Consider the following 12,204-nt stretch of genomic DNA (forward strand, 5'->3'; position numbering starts at 1 on the left):
GTTCAATAATTTCTTAATAGACACCTCGTGAATGAAAACTAGTCGTTTAGGGCTTTTAGTCTCACGTGACCATTTTTTGTTTTTGACGACTTAGTGCTTCCTTATTGAATAACAATCCGAAAAAAGGATATGAGAATAGTAACCATGGGGCTTCGTAGAAAATCACATGATGTAGCAATTAGCATATTACACCATATTATGACCTAAAGAGAGTCATTTAACGCAACGTTCAAATCAGACTCCAAAAAGTAAGACATGTCCACACTCTCCCTTTTCTACATCTAAGATGTCAACAAAACCCGAGGTGTGTGGAGACAAACATTTGAACACAACCTCACGAACCCGTTTGCCTAGATAGTCTATCCTCAAGCTACATAACATCCCTCCAGACTAGATCAATCTCCTCAAATTAGTCATCTCAATAACAAGCAGTTCAACGTCCTCAAAGCCTGCCATAACAATAATTCATGAAAAATGGGGTTATCACCCAATCCCTAACTTATCTTAACGAAGTCAATAACCTCATCAAGGGAGAGATCAACTTATACACGCGAGTTCCATTGTTTACATAGATAAATTCAAGATAACAAAGATGTGGATCAAGCTAATATACCCTAACTCTAACTTAACTGTCCTCCGCAAACTAATTTCCTAACCGAGCTCATCAAATCCACCAAGATCAATACCCATCAGACTAAAATGATCGTGATTCCAAATATCCATTGACATTCAAAGCTGTTGAATATACTTGAATAGTTGGGTCTTCTTAATGGGCCGACCCAATTTTCTATTTGTTAGGGTTTCTGTATTAGGGTTTCAGGAGACCGAGTGTTATATAAACTCGTGTTATAACTCTAGTTTGTTATATCATCTCTGCAAACAATCTTCACAATAATAATCTCTCTCTTCTGGGTGGACGTAGCCAAGTTCTATCTTGGTGAACCACATTAAATCTTTGTCTTTTTTATTGTTTACATCATTCTCACGTGTTCCGTTCTAACAAACTGGTATTAGAGCTTCAGGCTATTCGATTGTTTATTCTTCAACTGAGATGGCAGCAGTGAACATTAAAATCGACAAGTTCAGGGGGAGAAACAATTTTAGCATATGGCAGATCAAGATGGGGGGCTTTTCTGAAACGACAGGGCCTATGGGGGCACTAAAAGTGTCATCAAGAGCAGATATAACCGCTGAGATGGCCATTCTGGAGGAGAAGGCGCATTCAACAATAATGTTGTGTCTTACAGACGATGTTATCATCGAGGTCTCAGAGGAGGAGAAGGTCACTGGGTTATGGTTGAAGTTGGAGAGTCTCTATATGACAAAGTCACTCACCAATAAGTTGCTTCTGAAGCAACGTTTGTTCACTCTACGAATGTAGGAAGGTATGCAAATCAGAGAACACTAGATCAATTAAATTCTATTATGTTAGAATTAAGAAATATTGATGTTAAGGTTGATGATAAAGATGCTGCATTAATCTTGTTAGTATCTTTGCCTCCATCATATGAAAATTTTGTCCAGTCTTTCATTATTGGGAAAGATACAGTAAGTCTGGAAGATGTCAGGTCTGCCTTCATTCAAGGGATCTACGTCATATAACGTCTAGTACAATTACAAATAGTCAAGCTTCAGGGTTGTTTACCAGCGGAAGTAATGGGCGAGGGAAAGAGAAGAAACGTGACAAGGCGTTTACTTCAAAGGGTCCTAAGCCGACTAATATCTGCAATTACTGCAAAGAGAAAGGACATTGGAAGAATGAATGCCCTTTGAAGAAAAATCCACAAAAATTTGATTCTGGTTCTGCAGCTGTTGCAAAAGATAATATATTATCTAACGATGACATTGCTCTAGTGGTAGATGGTCATACTCATCAAACTGATGCATGGGTTCTTGATATCGGAGCTTCATATCATATTTGCCCTCGAAGAGAGTGGTTTGAATCCTACAAACAGGTAGATGGTGGCAGTGTTTTTATGGCTAATAGTTTTGTTTGTAAGGCAGTTGGGATTGACTCAATCAAGATTAAGACACACAATGGTAGATTCTGTACACTAAATGAGGTTAGACATGTTCCACTTATCACTAAGAACTTGATATCTCTAAGTATGTTAGATAGTAAAGGATTCTGATTCAACGGTGAAAGTGGAGTTTTGAATGTGTGTAAGGGTTCTGATGTTATTCTGAAAGGTGTCAAGAATGACACTTTATATTTTTTGCAAGGTTCTACTGTCTCAGGTTCTGTTTCTGTTGTATCCTCAGAGATTCACAAGGATGATATAACTAAACTTTGGAATATGAGGCTTGGTCATATGAGTGAAAGGGATGCAGATTCTAGCAAAGGAGGGTCATGGAGGTCACAAGATCACGAGTCTTGACTTCTGTGAGCATTGTGTTTTTGGAAAATTACATCGCAACAAGTTTCCAAAGGCTATTCACACGATAAAAGACACACTTGAATATATTCATTCAGATTGTTGGGGTCCAGTTAGCGTTGAATCTATCGGAGGTCATATATACTTCTTGACAATTATTGATGATTTCTCAAGGATGACTTGGTTGTTTGTCATGAGAAATAAAGGAGAAGCCTTGAGATATTTCAAAGAATAGAAAACGTTGGTGGAAAATCAAACTAGAAATAAAAATCAAAAGGTTGCGAACTGACAATGGTCTTGAGTTTTGTTCATTTGATTTCAATCAGTTCTGCAAGGATGCATGGATTTCTCGACATCACCCGGTAAGACATACGCCACAGCAGAACGGTATAGCTGAAAGAATGAATAAGACATTACTAGAAAGAGCAAGGTGCATGCTCTCTAATGCAAAGTTTGATAAAAGTTTTTTGGCAGCGGTAGTGACTACATCATGTTATTTGATAAATCGTAGGCCTCACACCGGGATTAACTGTAAAACACCTTATGAGGTATGGTCTAGAAAATCTGTTGATTACTCGGGTCTAAAAGTCTTTGGTTGCACAGTTTATTATCATGTTAGTGATGGTAAACTAGAGCCAAGAGCGAAGAAAAGAGTATTTGTGGGCTATGGAGATTGTGTAAAAGGATACAAAATATTGTCTCCATCTGTAAAAAGAGTTATTCTGAATTGAAACGTCATCTTTGATGAGAACTCTATACTTAACTCTATTGAGAAATCTGTAGCAGAAAGTAGTAGTGCTAATAAACAGGTGGAGTTAGAAACTACTTTACAAAAGGAAAAAGAACCCTACGTTGAGGGTCGGCTGCTAGAGTCTGAACAATTAGATTCTCAATCATCTGAAGTTATTCATGAGAGTGTAGCTGAAGGTCGGTTAAGGAGGATTGGAGTTACACCACCTCAAAGATACGGTTATGAAGATATGGTTGGTTATGCACTACAGGTTGCTGAGGAGGAAGTGAATACGTCTGTACCATCCACTTACAAAGAAGTTGTATCCGGGTTTGAAGTTGTGCAGTGGTTCACAACAATGGGAGATGAGATGGAATCACTTCACAAAAATCATACTTGGGAGTTAGTCTCTTTTCCTATAGGGAGAAAAGTTATTACCTGCAAATGGGTTTTCAAGAAAAAGGAAGGTATAACAGCTGTTGAAGGAGTCAATTTTAAGGCTCGAGTTATTTCATGGGGGTTCAATCAGAAGGTGGGAGTAGACTATAACGAAATTTTCTCACCCGTAGTCAAACATACTTCTATCAGGGTATTACTAGCAATAGTGACACATCAGGATTTGGAGCTCAAACAACTTGATGTGAAAACAACATTTCTACATGGAGAGTTAGAGGAAGAAATATACATGACTCAGCCAGAAGGTTTCCAAGTTCCAGGAAAGGAAAAAATGGTTGCAAGTTGAAGAAGTCTTTATATGGACTTAAATAGTCTCCAAGGTAGTGGTATACGAGGTTTGACAACTTTATGATGTCTCTTAACTACAAGAGGAGTGCATATGACTGTTGTGTGTACTACAACAAGTTGAAGGATGACTCGTTCATCTACCTAGTCATGTATGTAGATGACATGTTGGTAGAAGCAAAGAGCAAAACAGATGTTCAGAAGCTAAAAGATCTTCTAAATGCTGAGTTTGAGATGAAAGATCTAGGAGCAGCTCGGAAAATTATAGGAATGGAGATTCTTAGAGATAGAGGCCAGAAGAAACTTTTCTTATCACAAAAAGGTTACATTGAGAAGGTGCTGTCAAGATTTGGGATGTCATCAGCTAAACCTATAGATACACCTTGTGCTACTAATATCCATCTTACTACATTGTTTGCTCCTCAGGCAGATGAAGAGAAAAAGTATATGACTCGAGTTCCTTATTCTAGTGCAGTAGGGAGTTTGATGTATGTTATAGTTTGTACAAGACCAGATCTGGCACAGATAGTGAGTGTTGTGAGAAAATTTATGGTACAACCAAGGAAGGATTATTGGTAAGCTGCGAAGAGGATATTCAGGTATCTACGGGGAACTTTTGATGTTGGTCTCATATATGGAGGTGATACACAATGTGTTATTATTGGGTATTCAGATTCTGATTATGTTGGAGACGTTGATAGTAGAAGATCTATGGCTGGTTATGTATTTACTCTTGGGAGCTCAGTTGTTAGTTGGAAAGCAACTCTGCAACCTACTGTGACTGTCTACAATTGAAGCAGAGTATATGGCATTAACAGAAGCTGCTAAAGAGGGAATATGGCTGAAAGGACTAATTAGTGATCTGGGCCTACATCAGGATCAAGCAACTGTCTTATGTGATAGTCTGAGTGCTATATACTTAGCCAAGATCAAGTTCATCATGAACGGACTAAGCATATTGACGTGTGATATCATTTCCTAAGGACTGAGAAGAGGATAAAGGTGAAAAAGGTAGGAAGTGCTGACAATACTGCTGATATGTTCACCAAGCCAGTTCGTCATAGCAAGTTGCAACATTGTTTGGACTTGCTTCACGTCAGAAACTGTTAGTTGCCCTAGGGGCAAGTTTAGAAGAGAGAGATAGAGAGGATTGAACATCTGGGCATTGACTAATGCATTTGGGCCATCTGAGCATTGACTAATGCATCTGGGTCATCTGGGCATTGACTAATGCATCTGGGCATTCACTAATGCATCTGAGTCATCTGGTATTGACGAATGCATCTGGGCCATCTAGTATTGACTAATACATCTGGGTCATCTAGCACCGGCGAGTGCATCTAGGCCATCTGACATTGACGAATGTATTTGGGAGATCTAGGCATTGACTAATGCACTTGGGACATCTGAGAGAATTCAAGTCAAGGTGGAGATTTGTTGAATAAACTTGAATAGTTGGGCCTTCTTAATGGGCCGACCCAATTCTCTATTTGTTAAGGTTTATGTATTAAGGTTTCAGGGAACCGAGTGTTATATAAACTCGTGTTATAACCCTAATTTGTTATATCATCTCTATTTGTTAGGGTTTATGTATTAGGGTTTCAGGGAACCGAGTGTTATATAAACTCGTGTTATAACTCTAGTTTGTTATATCATCTTTATAAACAATCTTCTCAGTAATAATCTCTCTTCTGGGTAGACGTAATAAAATTCTATCTTGGTGAACCACGTTAAATCTCTGTCCTTTTTATTGTTTACGTCATTCACACGTGTTCTGTTCTAACAAAAGCAATAAAATTCAAATACCCTCCCAATAAGAAAATGAAACGGACGACCTCATGGCGTGTTCGTTCAGGCACAACAACCATGTATGGTTCAACAACCATATTCATAACCTCAAAATTCTCAATACTAATCGGCCTACCATGAACTAGTCGTCGAATCCCTTTCTCGACTTAGAAATAGGCATGCATGATGCATTTTGTTTTAAAATCGTTATATAAAGCAACACACCTATCTCAAAACTTAAAACACACCAAAAATACACAATTAGGTTGGAGGCATATGCACAATCGGTATCAAGTTGACGTCTAAATAGTATAATGTAGCATATTCAAATGGTTGGCGTCTACGTCAATCAATCTCCTTTTGAAAATTCTTTACTTTTGAAAAACATGATTTTGTCTCCCAAACTCACCGACGCCGCAAAGGTATGAGGTTCAACCGCACGAAGATTCGATTGCAGCATGTCGAACCCAACGTGTTGCTTAATCTTGGGTCTAGCGCATGTGATTGGCTTGGATAAGAAGGGCTGAAGCTCAAAAAAAAAATCTTTTTAAGAAATTCTCTTTGTTTAGGGAAGAGAACATAATAAGTATACACTAAAAAGAAAGAAAAAAAGAGAAAATAAATAAAGGTAGGGCTTAATATTGAGAGTTTCGGCGATACAATTATATAGTCGTGCGATACTGATTTTGGATTGAATCATAAGTGATGAATCCTCACGGAGTTCTCTACAATTTGACCAATCTAGATATTTGTTTGGACTTTTCTTAAATACTCGTTTTAGTATTCCAATTTAGTGAGATTTATTATTTTTCTTGTTTTTATAATCTACTATTAACGGTGACTATTAACGGTGAAGATTTTGTATTAATGAACTTATATGGTGTTAAAAGAAGACTTTGGTGTAACTCAATATAATATAATGAATGTGCTTTTAAGAGACATACGAGTCTTGCAATTTTTTATCCTTGTTGAATTTTTCACGCTAAAATTGACGTGTCTCTATGTGCTTGATTTTATTGCTTGCAATTTGATTTGATTTTATTTTATTGATTATCTCATTGTTCCATACAAAGAGAAATAAAATTATTCTGCAATTGTTATTAAGTTGGTTTCCCCAACAAGTGGTATCAGAATATTCGATTGGCTAAAACAATTAAAAAATAAAAAATAAAACATTCGATAGACTAATAAAATTTATTGTGTGCTAAATGGAGGATCAAATTCGTAGGATGATTAAATTAACCTTGATAAACTTTTTAGTGTGGAAATGCAAGTGACTTGATTTGTTGATGTGTATATTTATTTGGCATGTACAAGTCATGAAAAAGGCATACACTATGAGCGATGAAGATTGAAAAATTATAAATTCGAAAGCAGATACTACGATCAAGTAGTGAGTTGACTAAAATATATTTCACTACATTGTACAAGAGAACGACGCACAAACTCTTTTGAAAAATTAGAGTCGATATTCGAAAAGGGTTATAAGAACAAGGCGATAATAATTCAACGACTCATGAACTTGACGTACATAGATAATGGAAACATGACAAACCACAATTGAAAGTTCATCTTCTTGGTGAGTCAGATGACATTGATATTGGAAATGACTCTAAATGATGAGCTATAGGCTCTACTACTTCTCAACTCGTACACGGACAACGGTAAAAAGTTGGTGATTTCATTGAGCATTTCAATGACTTGGTTAAATATAGTCTTTTCAACGAAGATGCTAGAAGAATGAGACTAAATAATTATATATATATATACGGAAACTTTTGGTCCAATATACGTTATAGATAAAAAAAAAATTATTTTTGTAAAATAATTTTGTTCTTTCAGTTGGTCATATTAATTTAAATAATCTTGAATATCATTATTTATAACTTTAATAGTTAAGTGCAAGATAATTTGTTCAACCAATTATTTTATATAAAATCTGAAATAATTTAATTTATATGAAAAATAATTAATAAATCCTCCACTTGCATATCCAAATATAGGAGAAAAGGTTCATCCTTCCTTAATGATCTATTTTATACTAGGATTTGTGACTTTTCAATGTATTTGTTTGTTTAGTTTATTTGTTGTTTCGTCATCTGTTGAACCGTTTATATAGTCAAATTTATAAAAAATGTTAGGAAACAATTGGATATTTTTGGGGTAAGCTAATAAGTAATACATAGTACAAGTTTGAGGTAATTGTTTTTTACCCTTTTAGAATATTGTGTGTGAATCCAGCGATTAGGTGAGATATTCTGGCAATAAAATATATAATAAATTATTATAATTATAACAATGGATCGTAGGAAGGTTGGTTTTAATAATGGCCTTGGAAAGTGGTTGCCTGTATTAATCAAAACTAATAAATATGATGACAGATTGCTTGCTCCATTATTTCACATGCCAATAAATTAACTGTACGTATCATTTTTGTATATGTATATACTTTATGATAATTTTATACAACTTTTATTAAATTGATATGTTTTGGTTTATTCTCTAATTGCTTAATATGTTGAAATTCAATTTATTCAATTCAATTGATTTGTTAATAAGTTATGAAGATATTAAGAGAATAAATAAGAGATAAAAAGAAATTGCTAAGAGGTATTAACGCTTAGTAGAGACAAGTCCATTCAAAACAAAAAATAATAATATGTTTGACTTTTAACTAAAATAACTTTATATCTTACCTATTTTATGTTAAAAAAAGTAATCTTATTGTCCTAACTTTTCTTTTAAAAGATTATTGTCCGTTGAATAAGATTTTATTTACATTTCATCCAATTTGCATTGCAATCAATTATGAAATAACCATGATATAAAAAAAAATTAATTATATATATATGAAACATTAATTATGATAAATATATATCATCTCTTTTATAGTTTTGAAATGTTACCTTATTGAAATTATCATTAATATATGACATATTGTAAGATTACTTTATTATTTTGAGTTATATTTTAATATTTAATAAATCAATCATCCTTTCGAGGTACAATTGTTTTATGATTTTAAAATAAATATATTATTATCATTTATTTATCTACTTATCTATGATATCAATATCCGTCATGCGACAAATTCTACGCCTAGTTAAATGGTTAAATATGTTTACGGGCTATATACTTAATTCGTTGTCTCTTATAATATCAATATGAATCCTCTCAAAATGATTGATCATATTATTTAGGTCATAATTTAAAAATGAAAAACAGAAGAAAGGTGATCAATTTGCCAATTCTTATTCAAATAGTTTTGTTCATGTGTTTTTTAAAATTAGTTTTTTTAGTACCTAATGTTGACAATAAATTAAGACGAGACTTGACTCTATGGTTTAAAATTAGATTTCATGTAACATCAAGTTGTCAAAACATTTTATATATTATTTTTTAAAATAATAAATCATTTTAATTTAAATAGCATTCAAATTAATTTTAGATAATATATATAATAATTAATGCGAGAAAGAACACAAATTCCTCTTGTTCATGCAAGAAAGAACCCTGACACATTTTGGTGACGCGAATAAAAAGTTTAACACATCTTATTGACCATCCAGATCTTCTGCTATCGATTGTCGTGTTCCTCTGTGGCGGACCAATCAGATTGCAGCAATAATATTTTAATAATAAATCAATCTGGGTAGGAGACGGAGGGAGGGAGAATCCGGAATCCGGGTTTCATCCCGGGTTCACACAAGACGCCGTTAACGGAAGCGCCTGTTAACGCCAGGAAATAATATAATAATCATATGATACCCAAATAAGATATCTTCGCTCCGGGCACCGTGTCAGAGGGAAGGGTGAGATGCGATGTGAGCGAAGATTTCCACGCCCGTTGCCCTGACCCTCATGTAAACCCCCCATACCCACCCATGAGAAGACCGCTTGCCTTTCATGAAAATACACTTACACGTCTATGTAAAGACCAATTTTACATGGATTTTATATTTCCGTTTATTAAAAATTAATTTAATTTATTGAAAATCACATGCAGCGATATAATATTCGCTTCAATTAATTCATTCATATTTTTGTTTTTTTTCATTTAATTTTTTTGGCCTTCAGACCATCAGGAGCGAAGATATATTTGCTTCAATTAATTTTAATAATAACCTCATGTAAACCCCCCAACCCACCAATGAGAAGACCGTTTGCCTGCCATGTGAATACACTTACCCGTGCATGTAAAGACCAAAATGACATGGATTTTATATTTCCGTTTATTAAATATTAATTCAATTAATTGAAGATGACATGCAGCGATATAATATTCGCTTCAATTAATTCATTCATATTCTTTTTGTTTTTTTTATTTAAAATTTTTGGCCTGGAGACCCTCAGGAGCGAAGATATATTTGCTTCAATTAATTTTAATAAAAACATCATGTAAACCCCCCAACCCACCATGAGAAGATCGTTTTCCTGCCATGTGAATACACTTACCCGTGCATGTAAAGACAAAAATTACATGGATTTTATATTTCCGTTTATTAAATATTAATTTAATTTATTAAAGATCACATGAAGCAACCGAACAAATCTTCGCTTCAAGTACTATACTATTTTTTTTTTATTAATTTAATATTTCCGTTTATTAATAAATGTTAATTCAATTAATTTAAAATGACATGCATGAAACGACCAAATATTCTCTTTAATTAGTTCACTCTCATTTTTTTATTTTTTTTACGAGGAGACGATTGAAAGCGAATATTTCTTCGTTTCACACATTTTTAGGCTGACGTTCATGTAAAACCCCCTTCCTTCCCATGAGAGGACCACTTGCCTGTCATGTAAATTCACTTACACGTGCATTTACATCCCGCGAATAAATCTTCGCTTCGAATAATAGTATTTATTTTCAATTTCTTTTATGAATTTTTTTAAGAAGTTACGATATCGAACGAATATTTATTCGCTTCCATTACTTGTTGTTATTATTTCAATTTCCCGCTACAATCCCACTCTCCATCATTTTCATTTTCATAAGCAACTGTTCATATTTTTCTCTCTCTAACTCCCGACGATCATCCAAACACTCAACACCGAAACCCTAGAGATTTATTTTATTCTACAAGGATTTCTTCTGAAGATGTCAGAGAACCAAGTGAACAACATGGAAGTGGATACCAACGACTCCCGAGAGGTCGTCTTGCAAGTCTGTAGGAGCATAAACGAAAACGAAACTGCCCCCAATCCTGCATCCAACGTCAATCCCCGCAATAAACCAGAGAGGTAGGTTAATCTTATTGTGTTTATACTAATTTTACACATGTTTATTCAATTTATTTAGTTGAATACTGATTTATGCTATCCCACCAAAAATAATCACTTCGAGGTTTAATAACTTGGTTTATGAAAGGAAGAGGAAGAGAAATCCGAAGACGAATACGAAGTCGTCATCGACTGCTGAATCAGTTTTCACAGTTGCTGTCGAAGCTACTGATATTTCTGCAGGTACTCAACATTTTGATGAGATTATACCACCACCTTTTCCCCCTCCCAAAAAACCCAATGTTATTCCTACCTCCACTCCAACAGTCGATGAAGATTTACCAGAACCACCCCCAGAAACCACTAATCTTTCTCCGTGTACTACACCATTCGATGAAGAGTTACCACCATCTCCCCAAAAAAACAAAACCATGAAGAAACGTAAACTGACATTTCTAACAAGATCATCACCTCATGGCCTTGCTCAACTGATTCCTAAATTGAGCGTAGAATAGAGGGAAGCCGTGAAGCAAATCGGGTTTGGTTCTCTTCTTACAATGGGTGCCTCCAAGTGCCCTGCGCATTTTTCCAGACACGTAATCCAAGCTTTTGACCAGGATAAGAGTTCTCTGGTATTGGCCAACGGTGAGGAGATCCTTATCGATGAAGATCTCGTACAGCTGGTGATGAACCTCCCTAGAGGGGCAATGAACGTAGTTGAGTCCGTTGGGGGGGACAAAACTAAGGACCCTGATTTTTATAATTTCTTGAGGGATTGGAAGACCAGATGGACCGGGGAAGACTCAAAAGCTCCCGAAACATCCCCAAGATATTAAGTAACACAAGTGCAGACAACGATTTCAAAATCGACTTGTTGTCTTTATTGTCTCAAGTTTTTTATGTCCAGTTCAAAATTCACGAGCCAGGTAAACATGTATTCAAACCTATTATATATCTAATTGTATTTGTGAATACTGACACATGTATTTTTTTCATTTCAGGTTCAAAATTCTCAAATCCTTAATGGATGTTGATAACATAAAGGAACTGAACTGGTGCCACTTCACACTTCAACGATTGCTTGACAGTGTAAGAAATTCGAAAGAAAAAGCAAGTAAAGATAAAAATCCATATTTCGATGGACCTATAACCCTTTTATTGGTAAGTAATGTTGCCTCTCTTGTATATGATTTATAGATATCAAATATTTTCAAACATGTTTCCCATTCCTTTACTCCAGATTTGCTACCTAGATGGTGTTTTTGTGGAAGGTGAACGTCTGTCCTACGAAAGAAAATTTCCAATAATCTCTTGTTGGGATGACGTCACAGTGTTAGAGTTCAC

This window comes from Impatiens glandulifera, chromosome 6 (assembly GCF_907164915.1).
Source record: "Impatiens glandulifera chromosome 6, dImpGla2.1, whole genome shotgun sequence".
In the NCBI taxonomy this organism is placed as follows: domain Eukaryota; kingdom Viridiplantae; phylum Streptophyta; class Magnoliopsida; order Ericales; family Balsaminaceae; genus Impatiens; species Impatiens glandulifera.